This window comes from Strix aluco, chromosome 1, assembly GCF_031877795.1.
Source record: "Strix aluco isolate bStrAlu1 chromosome 1, bStrAlu1.hap1, whole genome shotgun sequence".
Lineage (NCBI taxonomy): Eukaryota > Metazoa > Chordata > Aves > Strigiformes > Strigidae > Strix > Strix aluco.
The window spans coordinates 172,256,949-172,270,066 of record NC_133931.1 but is presented as its reverse complement, the minus strand read 5'-3'; the positions used below and the strand labels follow the sequence as shown (position 1 = coordinate 172,270,066).

General features: G+C 38.4%; 1 long non-coding RNA gene across 1 annotated transcript; it reads left to right on the top strand.

Annotated features, from left to right (window-relative positions):
• The first annotated feature begins 10,399 nt into the window (after positions 1-10,399).
• Positions 10,400-12,890, top strand: LOC141934634 (uncharacterized). Its single transcript, XR_012626380.1, has 4 exons — positions 10,400-10,519; positions 10,605-10,683; positions 11,874-12,000; positions 12,247-12,890. It is a non-coding gene; the product is annotated as an uncharacterized LOC141934634 (long non-coding RNA).
• Positions 12,891-13,118: the final 228 nt, after the last annotated feature.

Sequence of the window (13,118 nt, the reverse complement as noted above, 5' to 3'; positions counted from 1 at the left end):
TCAGATAAGTGCCTGCTGTTAATTACATTGCATCTCTAGACACAGTGTAAAAAAGTGTAAAAAATAAAGATTAGAAAAAATATAGATTACATGTGAGCAAGCCAACCTGAGCACAGGACATAGTGTAATCAGATTACTGCTACCTGATCCATATGAACCCTCCTAAAACAGATGCTTGAATGGTCACTCTCAGTTGGCTTACATATTAAAAATAATTATTCATACAGACATTTTGGAATCTTGAAGACATCTTAAGCAACTTGTTCCAAACATGTCAGGAATGATGTGTAAGAATTAACATGCAAAGTTTCATACTGTTCAGTTTTGTTGTGTAGAAGCTGAGACATAATGACTGTGGCACAGAATATTTATCTAAAGATCAAACAATGTTTTTGTGGAGTCCATATTTTGTATGTCTTCTCTGAGCAAGAATGAATTTCTAGCACAATGAGAAGCTAGTTTCAGCTTTACTCATGGAGATGTAATCTGTTCCTTCACAGTCAGGTCACAAGAAGTATGAGTTATCTAGAACTAGTCTGTTACTAATTGGTTCTTTTGCCTACTGCATTGACATACTCCCTGTCCATTGGTATCAACATGATTTTATATACCTAACTCATATCAAGATAACCAGTTAAAAAGCATGACTGAAGTAATTCAATTTACTTGTCTATAATGCAGAGTTTCCTAGGGCCATTTAAAACACCACAGGGTTTCTGAAGCATCCAGAAAAGCTGACAGTCATAACACAGGAGCTGCAACCTTTTAGACTGATAGCTGAAGATAGATTGGAAGCTCAAGGATATCTGTAATGGCTTTGGATACCTATATAGGGCAACCGAATGAAGTCATAGATGTTTCAAAATCTTGCTCTCTCTATTCCTCCTCCTCCCTTCCATTCCTCATGCTTACAATAGGGCAGAGTTGCAAACTAATGCTTGCTCCCTGAAACAGAGGACTTTGATGCAAGGGTTCAACTGGGAGTGTCAGCTCCTGCCTCCCAGTGCCTCTGGATGTGAATGCAACCTGGCTGACCAGTTCACCTGCTGATTCAAAGCCTAAAGGCTCAAACCCAACCTTCATATCCTATGGGAAGGTATTTGTAGAGTGCAGGAGTGACCCGTTCAGTTCAACCTTGGATAATGTTCATCCCTGAGCATTTGCACTGTGTACTAGAAAACACCATCTTATTAAGGCAGAGTGCTTCATGTGTAATGGAAGTAACCAAACCATCAAAATCATGGGCTTTTGCAACTAAAATTAGCTCACCATTTTCCAGTTAATATATATTTCCTTTTTTAAAAAAAAACACTGTGGTTTCACAATGCAGAAACACATTCTTTGGTATCATTTTGCTTCTGTAATCTATATAGTAAAAGACATAAAAATAAATTTTTAAAAAGGAAAAATAAAAGGGGGGGGGGGGAGAGATAAGGGGGGGAAAAAAAAAAAAAAAGCCACAGTTTCCAGACAAGAAGCATACTTACTATTCAGCGGATGCTTCGTGACCAGAATGTCTTTCTCAGGAAGTTTACAGATGCAACCTGTTCTACTGAAATGACCTTTACATGCCATCGGAAAAGAGTTACTGCAAAGAATACATGACACCAAATACATCTCCCAAAATCAAATGGCACCTCATCACGTAAATGTCAGTAGGCAAATCTTTTGGAAGGAATGATGATGGGCAAAGTCAAGTCCTATTGCACCACAGCGCAAGACGTGCTTCGAGAGTTCAAGCAATGTGCATTTATATTTGAAAAACTCCAACTATTTCTTTTGTCTTGTTTAGATTCTTTCAGGAGTCTAAATGATTGACAATCTCTAATTAGTGTCTGATGGAAACTTTGAAAATAACAGGCTCCAAAGGAAAGATAATGTTTAGCAGGTGATATTTAAGGGTAAATTAAATAGTCTAAAATGACTGGATACTTTTTTCTCTGTCTCATACACATTGCAAATTACTTTTTTCCAGTGGTCAGAGTAGACTAGGTCTCTGTAAATTATGAAATATGCCAAACATAGAATATATCTTACTTCAGAATAAATGTGACTTCCATGAAAAATGGGTCTTAACGTTTTTAATTTCTACAATGGCTTTTTCTCCCCTACATGCTAATATACATATAAGAAATTAGGATGCTTAAATATAATCTCAACACATTACTCTGAAACTGGAAAAGAATGGAGAAGGAGCTTTTCTATGACTCCTCTATACTGATATCAAATGTTACCATTCTTTGCACACACATTTTATTCTTTTCTCATGGACACTAATTGCTGTACATTCTGTAACAAGTTGAAAGGCAGATTCTGTCCCTAGAGTCTTGCTGACTCACATTATCATGTCTCCTTATTCAAGAAAGCTACAACAATTTAAATCAGCTGAAAATCTAGTCCCATAAATTGTTCACTCCAGCAAGATGTAAGATATGCCATCATTCCTAATCTTTAATTAAATTTCTCCATCACTGCATTAATGTGGAAACATCAGAATAAGGAATGAACAAGGCACTTGCTTCTTTAAATCATTCTAAAACATTTATGTAAGTGTTGTTAAGGTAACCACTATGAATCTGTGTAATTCATACAAGAAACTATTCCATGTGTGGAATGACAAACATTCAAATATGAGCTAACAGAATAAAACATAATCATAGTCTCTGAAAAGCTTCCCCTAGAGAAAGGAAAACCTAACCTAAATATACAATTTCAAAGGAGTAGGGAAGATTAGTTCTGCCTTTCATGATCTTATTATTGACTTCAGCATAATAAGAGAAAATCTCAAGGCAAAGCATTGATTTTCCTAGCACACACAGACTCCATTCAGTTATTTCTTTGTGCTTTTATGTTGTCCCATTTCTCAGCTTGCGAATGATTGACTGTGAAGGTAATTTTCCCTAATTATTGGGAAAAGACAAGAATTACACTTCTGATGCAAGAACAAATGGATTTAAACTGGTCTCAAATAAATTTAGGCTACACTTTGTTAGGTATTTTTAACCACAGAACAGATTCTAAACCAAAGTTTTAGTAGGTTGGAGAGGGCAAACAGTCTAGTAAATTTTAAGATAAAAGTTTGTTTAACTGATAAATACAATTGTTTCAGTAGCAGAAGACTAGATGTGGAACAAGATTCCCTCAATAATCAGCAGAGAGAAATACATTAGATCCTATATAGGATGGTGTGAACTGCTCTCCTTCGGTGCCCATTTCTCTTATATCAGTTCACATGAAGCAGAGAAGGCTGCATTCAGCTAGACAATAAACTTGTGGATAGCTAAAAGTTGGCACGTGACAACACTGGCAACCCAGTAGATCTTCCATCCTGTAGCATGGTGCCCAACTTCACCATGGTCACAGAGTCCTGGATGAGAAATTCACCTGGCCCTTTTACTCTCATTGAGTACTTGGTCCATCATGACTGCAGAGTGTGTTTAGGGATTTTGCACAAGATTATTTGAGGTTAGACATTTTGTTCCCAACTAAACACTCCTATTCAGGCTCTACAGATACAAACAAACAAAACCAGAAGAAAAAAACCCCAAACAACCAATCCCTCCCAAAAACCAGAAACCAAACAAGTATAAAATATTTTCTTGAAAGAGATCTCCTCTGGAGATCTGTAGCCATTTTATCCAAGTCTGGGTATCTTTTCTCTAGCTATATTTGTCTGCAAGGAATCATTTTGTCTGATTACAGTGAAAGTCACCTGACGTTGTCTTTCCTTAGTACAGAATATTCAGTGGTAAGACAAGTAAGTAAAAAGAACAAATAAAAGTAGTGTCCATAAGTAAGAACCTGATAAAATCTGTATGTTAGGTAGCCTACAACCCTGACAAAAAGGATGAAAATAGAACCAGAACTCTTTTGTACAGTTATACTGAAGTTTCTGATCCTTTTGTCCAAGTTAATGAAGGAATGGCCATATTTCACATGCCATGACAGGACTGGAATAATGACCCGAAGTGCTGAAATTAGGCAGGAGATCAGAATCAAGATATTCCTGAGCCAAGAAGCCAACACGAAACTGAGCTTGGAGAAGATGCACAGGGCTATGAAAGCTGATAACTCAGCTGGAGTAAAGGCGGAGAAGATTGGAGGTCAGTTATTTTGTTATAGTTGGCCTGGGCTTAAATATCCTTCAGGCTGGCCTGCCATGCAATCTTTGGGGCATGACAAGGAAATTGGGATGTAACTGCAGATTTCTACTGCGTATCTAAGAAAGTATGGTAGGAAAATCCTTGGTCTTTTTCTGTAAAGTAAGAAGGACACAAGTGAAGAGTAATGATTTAGGTTATTTCTACACTGCAGTCCAAAGGCCTGATAACATCTGTAAACATATCCACCATAATATTAAAGAGTTTTCTCAAACACCAGTCTCTCTCATGACTCAAGGTCAATAGTTTTCATTAAAACTTACAAAACCTTTCCAAAAGTCCTGAATAATACAGACCTCAGCTCCTGCACTGATACCCCTGCCAGCTATTTTAATGCTGTTGGGAAATATATACACTCACTGCAAGATCACAATTGAATTGCACCGCCAACATACCTTTAGTCTTTGTTTTCCAAAAGAGCTGGACACTTAAATTTATTAATGCCCAGGAAACCAAACAGCAGCAGGAGGACCTCTGTGGCTCCACACAGTAACTATTCCAAGAGTGAACTGTTTGCTGGATACCAAGGCTTAAAATTGCCCCTACTCCCATATTCTTCCCACATGTTCCCAGTCCTGACATGTGTTCAGAATTCATCCACATGGAATTTTGATCATGGGGTAAATATCTCACTGAAAGTCAAAAGGATTTCCATTCTTAAGTGACTAAGTAGCTTCTGAAAATACAATGTCTGCTCTAAAGGCCTTGGATCCCTTCAGAATAAAACATGACCATTAAGCCTCTCTCATAATTACAAACAGATGAGTAACAGACAAGTGTGGATTTGTCAAGTGGAAATCATGTTAGCAATGTTTAATTCTTCTTGTGCACTTTCTGAACAGGAAAGAAAAAAAGTTTATGATATATACTATGGCATCAGGAGGACTTCTAACCCTAATTCTCATGACAGTTTTATGAGAAATTAAGGAAAAGTTGGTCTTGGTGGAATTATTGCAGACTGGGAATAATGCCATTCTATACCATGCTCAAGGAGTAGTTATCAGGGGTGTAATGTCAAAATGCAAATACACCTCACAGATTCTGTAGGGTTCTGTTCTGCATTTGACACTTTTTTGATGACCTGAATCATCAAAAAGAGAGTATGTTCATTAAATTGGCAAACAAAATTAGGGAGGTGTTGCTGTTAGCTCTGCCTCTTTGAACCTGCCTCTCCACGTGTCAGTGGCGCTCAGGTCGCAGAGACTAACACTGCAACACCGCAATTAGCCTGCCTCATTAAACCTGCCAATCCACATATCAGTGGCGCTCAGATCGCAGACTAATGCTGCAGGAGGTTAAGACCTTCACGGGGACATCAGTACAAACACCAATATGATGGATACAAAAAGTCCGTTTATTAAACTGTGTATCTCACCTATATACGTTCACCAAGTACCTCCTTCGTGGGTGTGCCCTTAACATTTCAAGCCTATCCATCACCTTACCTCGTAACAAGGGAGGGCTACAGCTATTCCTTCCGTACATCGCGAGATCTTCCGAACGCCACTCCCTACAGGGAGGGACTACAAGAACACTGGAGGACAGGATTCACATTCATAAATATCACAACACAGAAAAAAAAATCATCTGAAAGAAGGGAAAAAATGCAAAAGTATAATATCGTTCCATTTATCAGCAATAATTGACTTTACATGGAAAAGATGGGAATTAGCAAGTGAGACAGTAACTTTTCAGGAAAAGGAGTTAAAATGGATGAACAAGAGTCAGTGATGGCTTGTGCTTGTTAAAAAGGCAGTTACCATAAGGAAATGTATGGTCCCAAGATAGGAGACACTGTTGGTCGGGTTATATGTATGTGTAGTAGCAGGATGGTGAGGCACTTGAACAGGTTGCCCAGAGAAGCTGTGGCTGCCCCCTCCCTGGAAGGGTTCAAGGCCAGGTTGGACGGGGCTTTGAGCAACCTGGTCAGTGGAAGGTGTCCCTGCCCATGGCAGGAGTGTAGGAACTAGATGATCTTTAAAGCTTCCTTCCAACCCAAACCCTTCTAGGGTTCTATGTGTAATCTGCAGTCCAAGGATATGATGTTAATGTAAATATACTCATGTAAACATAATTATATGCTTCCATACCATTAAACTGAATAGTGAGCTGCCTTCAATGGCATTACCATGACCCAGAGATGCTCATAAAGGAGAAGCTTGTTTTGGTACTCCAGAGATGGGGCCTGCCAAATGGTACTCAGGACCAGAACCGGATGTAGAAAAGATAGCCTGAATTATCTTGCCAAACTATTCACCAGTGCTAAGAACTTGGCAAGAATGTAATGTGCAGGAAAAAACAAGAGCCACTCAGTGGATCCCAAAAGAGATTGATTTTAAAAGTCAGGGCTCAGGAAAATTCAGTGAAAAGAGATGGCAGAAACTATGGTTATTTAGCCTAAGGAAGAGGAAACTGGCAAGGAATATATTAGAGAGTCTGAAAGTCTCTTGCAGGGAGAAAGTGAGTAGTCTTATCTGTATCCCTGATGAGTAGGATGAGAAGAGATGGGCTTAAATCACAACATGGAACATTCAGAATTTAGGAATTTTCCTATAATGAGAATATTGAGACACAGTCTAGGGGAGGTGTGGAGTATCTGTCAATACAGTGTTTTAAAGACAGGTTAGATAAATGGTTTTTAGGAATTATCATAGGGGAATTATCCTGCTTTGAGCCAGACAAGGTTTAGATGCATTTTACAGTTTACTTTTCTATTATTCTACAGCCTGGATTACTGTAGTTTCACATTTTCATATGTGGAAAAGACAGAATAAGAACCGCTGTCCTCACTAATTTTCTTAGTCTCTCTTCAATCATTCATCTTAAAAATATGGAAAAATGAAAATATGTAATAGTTGAATTCCACTTATTTTTAAGCAAATAATTCTGATTTTATGTTTTAAAATGCATTAATCATGACAGCCAAGTAATCCAGACTACTTTTCTGTGGTTTTGTAGTATCAATAGAAGCATGAAAGGGTCCAGGTTATTTCTGTGGTGAAGAAATGGAACTTGAATAGATGCATATGGAGAACATCCTGTAAAAGAATTTGCTCATTGTACACTGGCTTTCAAAGCAGAAGTGCCATTTCAATGCAAATGCCCCTGGAAGAAAAAATTCTAATGCACTTCCATATGAATTACCTGTGTATGTGTGTGTTTCACTTTGATAAAGAAAATTAAGCGAAGATAAAAGTTTCCTGAAAGCAGAAATGTGCAAGAAGGCAGATACGGCTTTCCATTCAGAATTTAAATATATTGAGTGGCTTAGAAACCTGATTAAGACAAAACACTGTACCTTCATGAGAGTTGGTGTGCTATCCTTGTAGTGACATGTGAGTTTGAATCTTGGGGGTGACATACTGCAATACCCATCAGAAGACATGCTCATCTCCATCAAATTTCTACCCTCAAGATGTGTCTGTTCTTGGCCATTAGTCTCTGCCAGAAAGACCCCACCTCATCACATTGGTCATGTTAACCCCAGACCAGGATCAGACTCTTCCTGAGTTTGAGAATGGATGGACAGCATTGCCCAATCACTGAAAAACATGTTTGATTGAATTAAGCCCAGGAAGTCATTGAAGCAGTTCACTCCCTTTTCTGCCCACAGAATGGAAAGAGGAACAGAAAGCTGATTCATATTCCTGCTCAGCCTTGCAAAGAAAGTCTGTTTATCAGTCAGGTTTGTTGCAACATCTTGGTGCCAAAGCTCAAGCTGTAAGTGAAGTTGTGCCAGCTCTAAACTGGCTTCACTGGCAAATAAAAAGGAGGAAGGTGCCTATCTTCCTTCTCTGCTAGATTTTACTGTGTGTGATGGGGCCTGAGGCTGGGGAGGACACATTGGCTTTTGACCTTTTCTCCTCTCTGAGAGAAAAGGAATTATAGAGGTGATATATGCACAGCCACCTCTCTCCTCACCATTGTCTCTCCCACACTCACTACAGGAACAAGTCTGGAGTCAAACAACTCTTCTGGCTTGCAAGAACACATCATCTGCAGATTTGAATTCCTGTGGTGAAGACTGAGGACAGTGCACAGATCTTCAGACACTGTGGTTCTTCCTGTTCAGACTGTATTTGGCCATCACTTCAAATACCTTCCTTCTCCTCATGTAACACCGGTATGATCACTGCTTAATCTTTCCTGTCAAGCATTTTTGGATGGGAGGTTATGTCAAGAAAAACGCATACACAATTGTCAATAGGTTTCAAACTTATTGAGCATGTATAAGTGTATTAAGGTTGATGGAGTTTTTTTATTATCAGAGCTCTTTGTAGCAGAACTAGTTTCACTCAGAAAATACGGGAGAAAAATAAAATTTAGACCACTGTCCTGGGACGGAAATGTCTTATCTATGAGGTTTAAATCACAGCTGAAAGTGTATAAGATCCAGTAGACTGCATGGGACAGCCATTTTGTCAGGCTCATATTAGCCTAGGTGTCTTCAAGAATCTGTAAAATGCCAGTAACATATATACTAACAGTAGACAGAAGTAGCTGACAAGAAAAACCCTCGCGATCCCAATGACAGTAGGCTGATCACTGATGGAGGATAAAAAATGCAATAAGCAAAAAAGGGACGTAGTTCTCAAATTAGGGATTGCTTGAGTTGTAAGCCCAGAAAAGAGTAACTATGAAAAGAAAGCCTTGAGAATCCTTAGCTTAAGAAATCATCTTCCTATTTCCATGTACCTATTCAATGAGTTAAAATAGAATTTTATTTTAATGGTGGTGGTATAACTGCTACCTTCTTTGATAAATTTGGTCCTTGAAGCTTTTCCATAGTTTACCAATTCTCTGGCCTCCTTTTCCACTAAATGAATTTGGACATAACATCATCACTTCAATACAATTCGTGCAACCTGACTTTAAACTCTAGTTCTAAAATGCTTAAATCTGAACTGGTCAGCATAGATTCCCTTTAGCAACAGTGGAGAGAAAACACCTCCAGAGGGCAATTCATCTCCCTTTAATACAGTCATAATATGGTCACCAAATTAATAAATTTCTGGAGGCAAGTTTTTCTCTCTATTTTCTCTCTAATTTCTATAAAGAGAGCTTTCTTAAACTTAGACTAGCTTAGAGTTGCACACTTAACATTTAGGCATCTAAAATAATGAGATATGAATCACCACCTGAGTTACCTGAACCCCACTCTTCTAGTTTTGTGAAGTGCGAGACTGTGCACAGGTTATAAATATGCAATAATCATCTAGTAATGTTATTCTAAATGTTACATCTCATAGGCAGCAATTCCTCCTTTAAAGGAATTGTGCATTTTTTTTCCTTAAGCATTCATCAAGCAGGAGGTTAGCATGCAATAAAGGAGACAAGAAACACCCTTCAGAGACAGTGTGACAGTCCATTTGAATGATGATGTTAATGTTCTATGATTACAAGCCACAAACTTCTCCAAGGTACAATTTATGGTGGTTTCCACGCCTGTTTAGTTCTCCTGACGTGTTCTTCTTTATTTATAGAGCTGTTTAGCAGACCCTGTATTTCTAAGTTTCATCTTTTATTTTTTTCTCATAAATATTATTTTCACCCTAGAGAGCCATGAACCTTTTTATTTTACTCTAATACATTAGGTAATGTGATAGTTACCCTGCTCACATCAGGAATGTAATTCATCTTTCAGATGCCAGCCTGATTCTGTAATAAATTTTCGATGTTTGAAGAGGATGGAAGAATGTTTTAAGAAAAAGCCTAAGGATGTTTATCGCCCAATGTAAAGGGAGGCTAGATCAACTGGACCATGGTTAAAATATTGCCAAAATCTACCCTGAGTGTCCTTGAGCTTTGAATAGGGAAAGCTTTGCATTTAGTCCTAAAGTCCTTGTTTTAGGGAAAATAAATGGGAACTGAGGACTACAAGCTGGAGAAGGAACTTGTCTTAGTTATGCTCAACCAAACCTTTGCATGATATTTCAAAGATTTTGAAGATTTGCCAGAGATTTTCAAAGATTTCAAATTAAAGTAGGTCAGATTTATCTCTTTTTCTAATAGCGCCTGATTCAACTAAATTTTCCACTAAACCAGGGAAGGTTTTTGCATTGTTTTGTTTTATGTTCTGTAGAATAACTATTAGGCAAGGTGTTTGGAATTTACCCAAGTACAAAGGGCAATATTGGCTGCCTCTTCCAGTTAAAGTGAACGTCTAAGCCTTGAAACCTGTTTCTAATATGGCACATTACGTAGTGTCCATCTTCCTTGTTTAAATTACACTGAGATTTGTAAGTTCTTAGTTCTACCGTCTGTTCTACAGTCCTGTGAATCCCACATTTTTCAGGATTCACCAAACAACAAACAATGGGTTGGTTAAACTTGTTTCAAATCCAGCAAAGCCAAATGAGGTAAGTAAAGAAGCATGCTGCTAAGATATCTGCAAGATAAATACTTGTATATAAGAGTAAAATAGGAAATTTGTCATTATTTTAGAGATGCTGACTGTACGTGTTATTCAGAGCAGATTGACCTCTTACCCAAGGTTCTCACAATGTGGAAATAAGGAATCATGGTAGGTACACAAAATATAGATATTTTTGCTAGAGACATCCAAATCTGAACTATTTGCCTTCAGTCAATGGAAAGAAACAAGCCCTTTCAGAGGGCATTTCCTCCTCAAATAGACATCAGAGTATCTCAGACAAATCCTGGCCCGAATTCTCCTTTTCCTCACCACTGATTATTGCAAGGGTCTGCAGTGTGACTAACTCTGTTGCAGTTAGCTAAAGTCCGTGAAATTATTGTCGCTTGGTAGAACTGATTTTTCTATTCCATTCTCTGCTTGGGAAAACAAATGAGCAATTCTCTCATTCTCCAAACTAACCCAGAATATAGATGTGAGTTGCCTGCCAACTGTGGCATTACAGGATATCAACAAGTAATATTATCTTGTAAGCCCACTGACTGAGAAATGTCCAAGTGGTAACAAGAGAATTTAGTAAGAGAATTTAAAGCAGGTCTGTAGCGCATCAGACTATGGAAGCAAATGTTAGAAATTACCATCTGGTGAACTCCCACAGTTCTTACTGAGAGTGCTTTAGGATACAGTCTAGAAAGCCTTAAGCCATATCTACAGTGCTAGATGCATCCACTGCAGGGACATTTCCCTGGTCCCAGCCCAAATGATAAAGTGTATCTCATGTCCATCTGGTTTAAGATTAGCCATTGCTAAAGCACAGTGTTGTATCTACTTTACACAGCATTTCATAAATACTTTCTCTAGGCTCTGTAGAGTGCTCCTGTGGCCCTAGGAAATAGTTAACATTTTTTAAAGCATTTGGATATTTTTCCAATGTGAAGTGTCTTATGCAATGTGAAGGTTGTGTCACAGCCTGCAAGGCAAACGTTTTTATAGCATAAAACTAAGGAAATGCATTGCATGTCCACAAGTGAGATGGGGGGGGACGGAGGGGGGAGGGTATGTAGTCATTGTAATGACCACAGTGATGTCTGCTGTCTAGCAGAAATAGACTTTATCTATCAACATTTCATTGTGACTTTGTGCCAATGAAATCACTAAGGTGAAATAACGATAGCAAGGTATCCCACTAACAAATTAAATCTGTTCCTTTGGTTTTGCATACGAAGAAAGATAGAGAAATGTGTCTTTTCAGTGCAAGTGGAAAGATAGTAACCTCATTTAGAAAGTTAATAATTCTTATTTAAATAAAACACAAAAAAATGTCTTTTCTATACCAACAGAAGCCAAACTTTGGGATTTGGGCAGTGAAATAGTTTTGCAAAAAGGTGTTTTCCAGAAAGGTGTCTTCTACCAGTTGCTTAAACACCACTTCTATTTGGCCAAGACAGGATATTAAAAAAATAAAAGGTAAGAAACACCATTGCTTGTCAGTGTTTCACACGGCATGGTTTATTTTTGGCTTGCTGCTAGGCTACACAGTGTTGCCTGCCTTAACGTGGTTCAATGGCTTCAAATAAACAACCAGCAGTTCATCTCTAACAGGGACTGAATGTTGAGTAATGTTTGCAAATAGTGAATACTAAAGGGCACAAACATGGCTGAACTTTAGAATTCAGCTTGATGTTCGTCATTTATTTTGTATTTGTTTTGCAGGAGGAATTCAATGAAACAATAATGACGATTGGTGATATACTGAAGTTTAAGAATGACAACTTTAACTCACAGATGCATGTACCAGAGAACAAATATAAAACATCACTGTATGCAAACATTCAGAAATTCCCTTTTTCGAGGCAAGTCTTTGTGTTTTCTATAGGTGTTTACCAATCCCATAGCTATGGTTGAATATTCACTCCCTGGAGGTTAGACAAGGAGAATCTTTTTGGAAACTGTGTGACAGCTGATTGAATAGCTGGACTTTTTTTCATTCAACGGTCACTTGGTTGTTATTGGCTGAAACCAGAAGCACTACAGCACTAAATCAGCCATATTAAGCATTCATCAAAGCAGTTGTGCCCACAGGCATGTGCGTCATGCCCTTTTGAATATTAATCAGTAATAAAAAGACTCATAACTTGGCCATGATCCAGGGATGGTGCTGGTCAAAAGAATTTTGAGGGTTTCATAACTGAGCAAATCCTTCACATGGCTCATCTCAGCAGTGACAGTTCTCCAGTGTCTGCCTTTTCATGCCACCCTGGTCTTAGACCATGACCGGTCCCACCACAGTGTGGGATGCCGAGGGTGCTGTTAGCCAGTAGATGTCACTGGTGGAGCACTGGGCTAGGAGACCCAAACCCCAGACTGTCCGGAAGACCAGCTGTAGACCTGTCGGCAAATAAAATACTTAATTATCTTCTGATGCACAGAGCTAAAAAGACCTTGAGCTTCAGGATTTTTATTTTTAAATTATTTTTATGTATTGCTTTGTCAGCAGTATGTTGTACCTGGGAGGAAGAATTTTCAGACTTGCATCTGTCTGTAAAATGAGGAGAAATTTTCTTCTCTTACACGCTTTTGTGGCT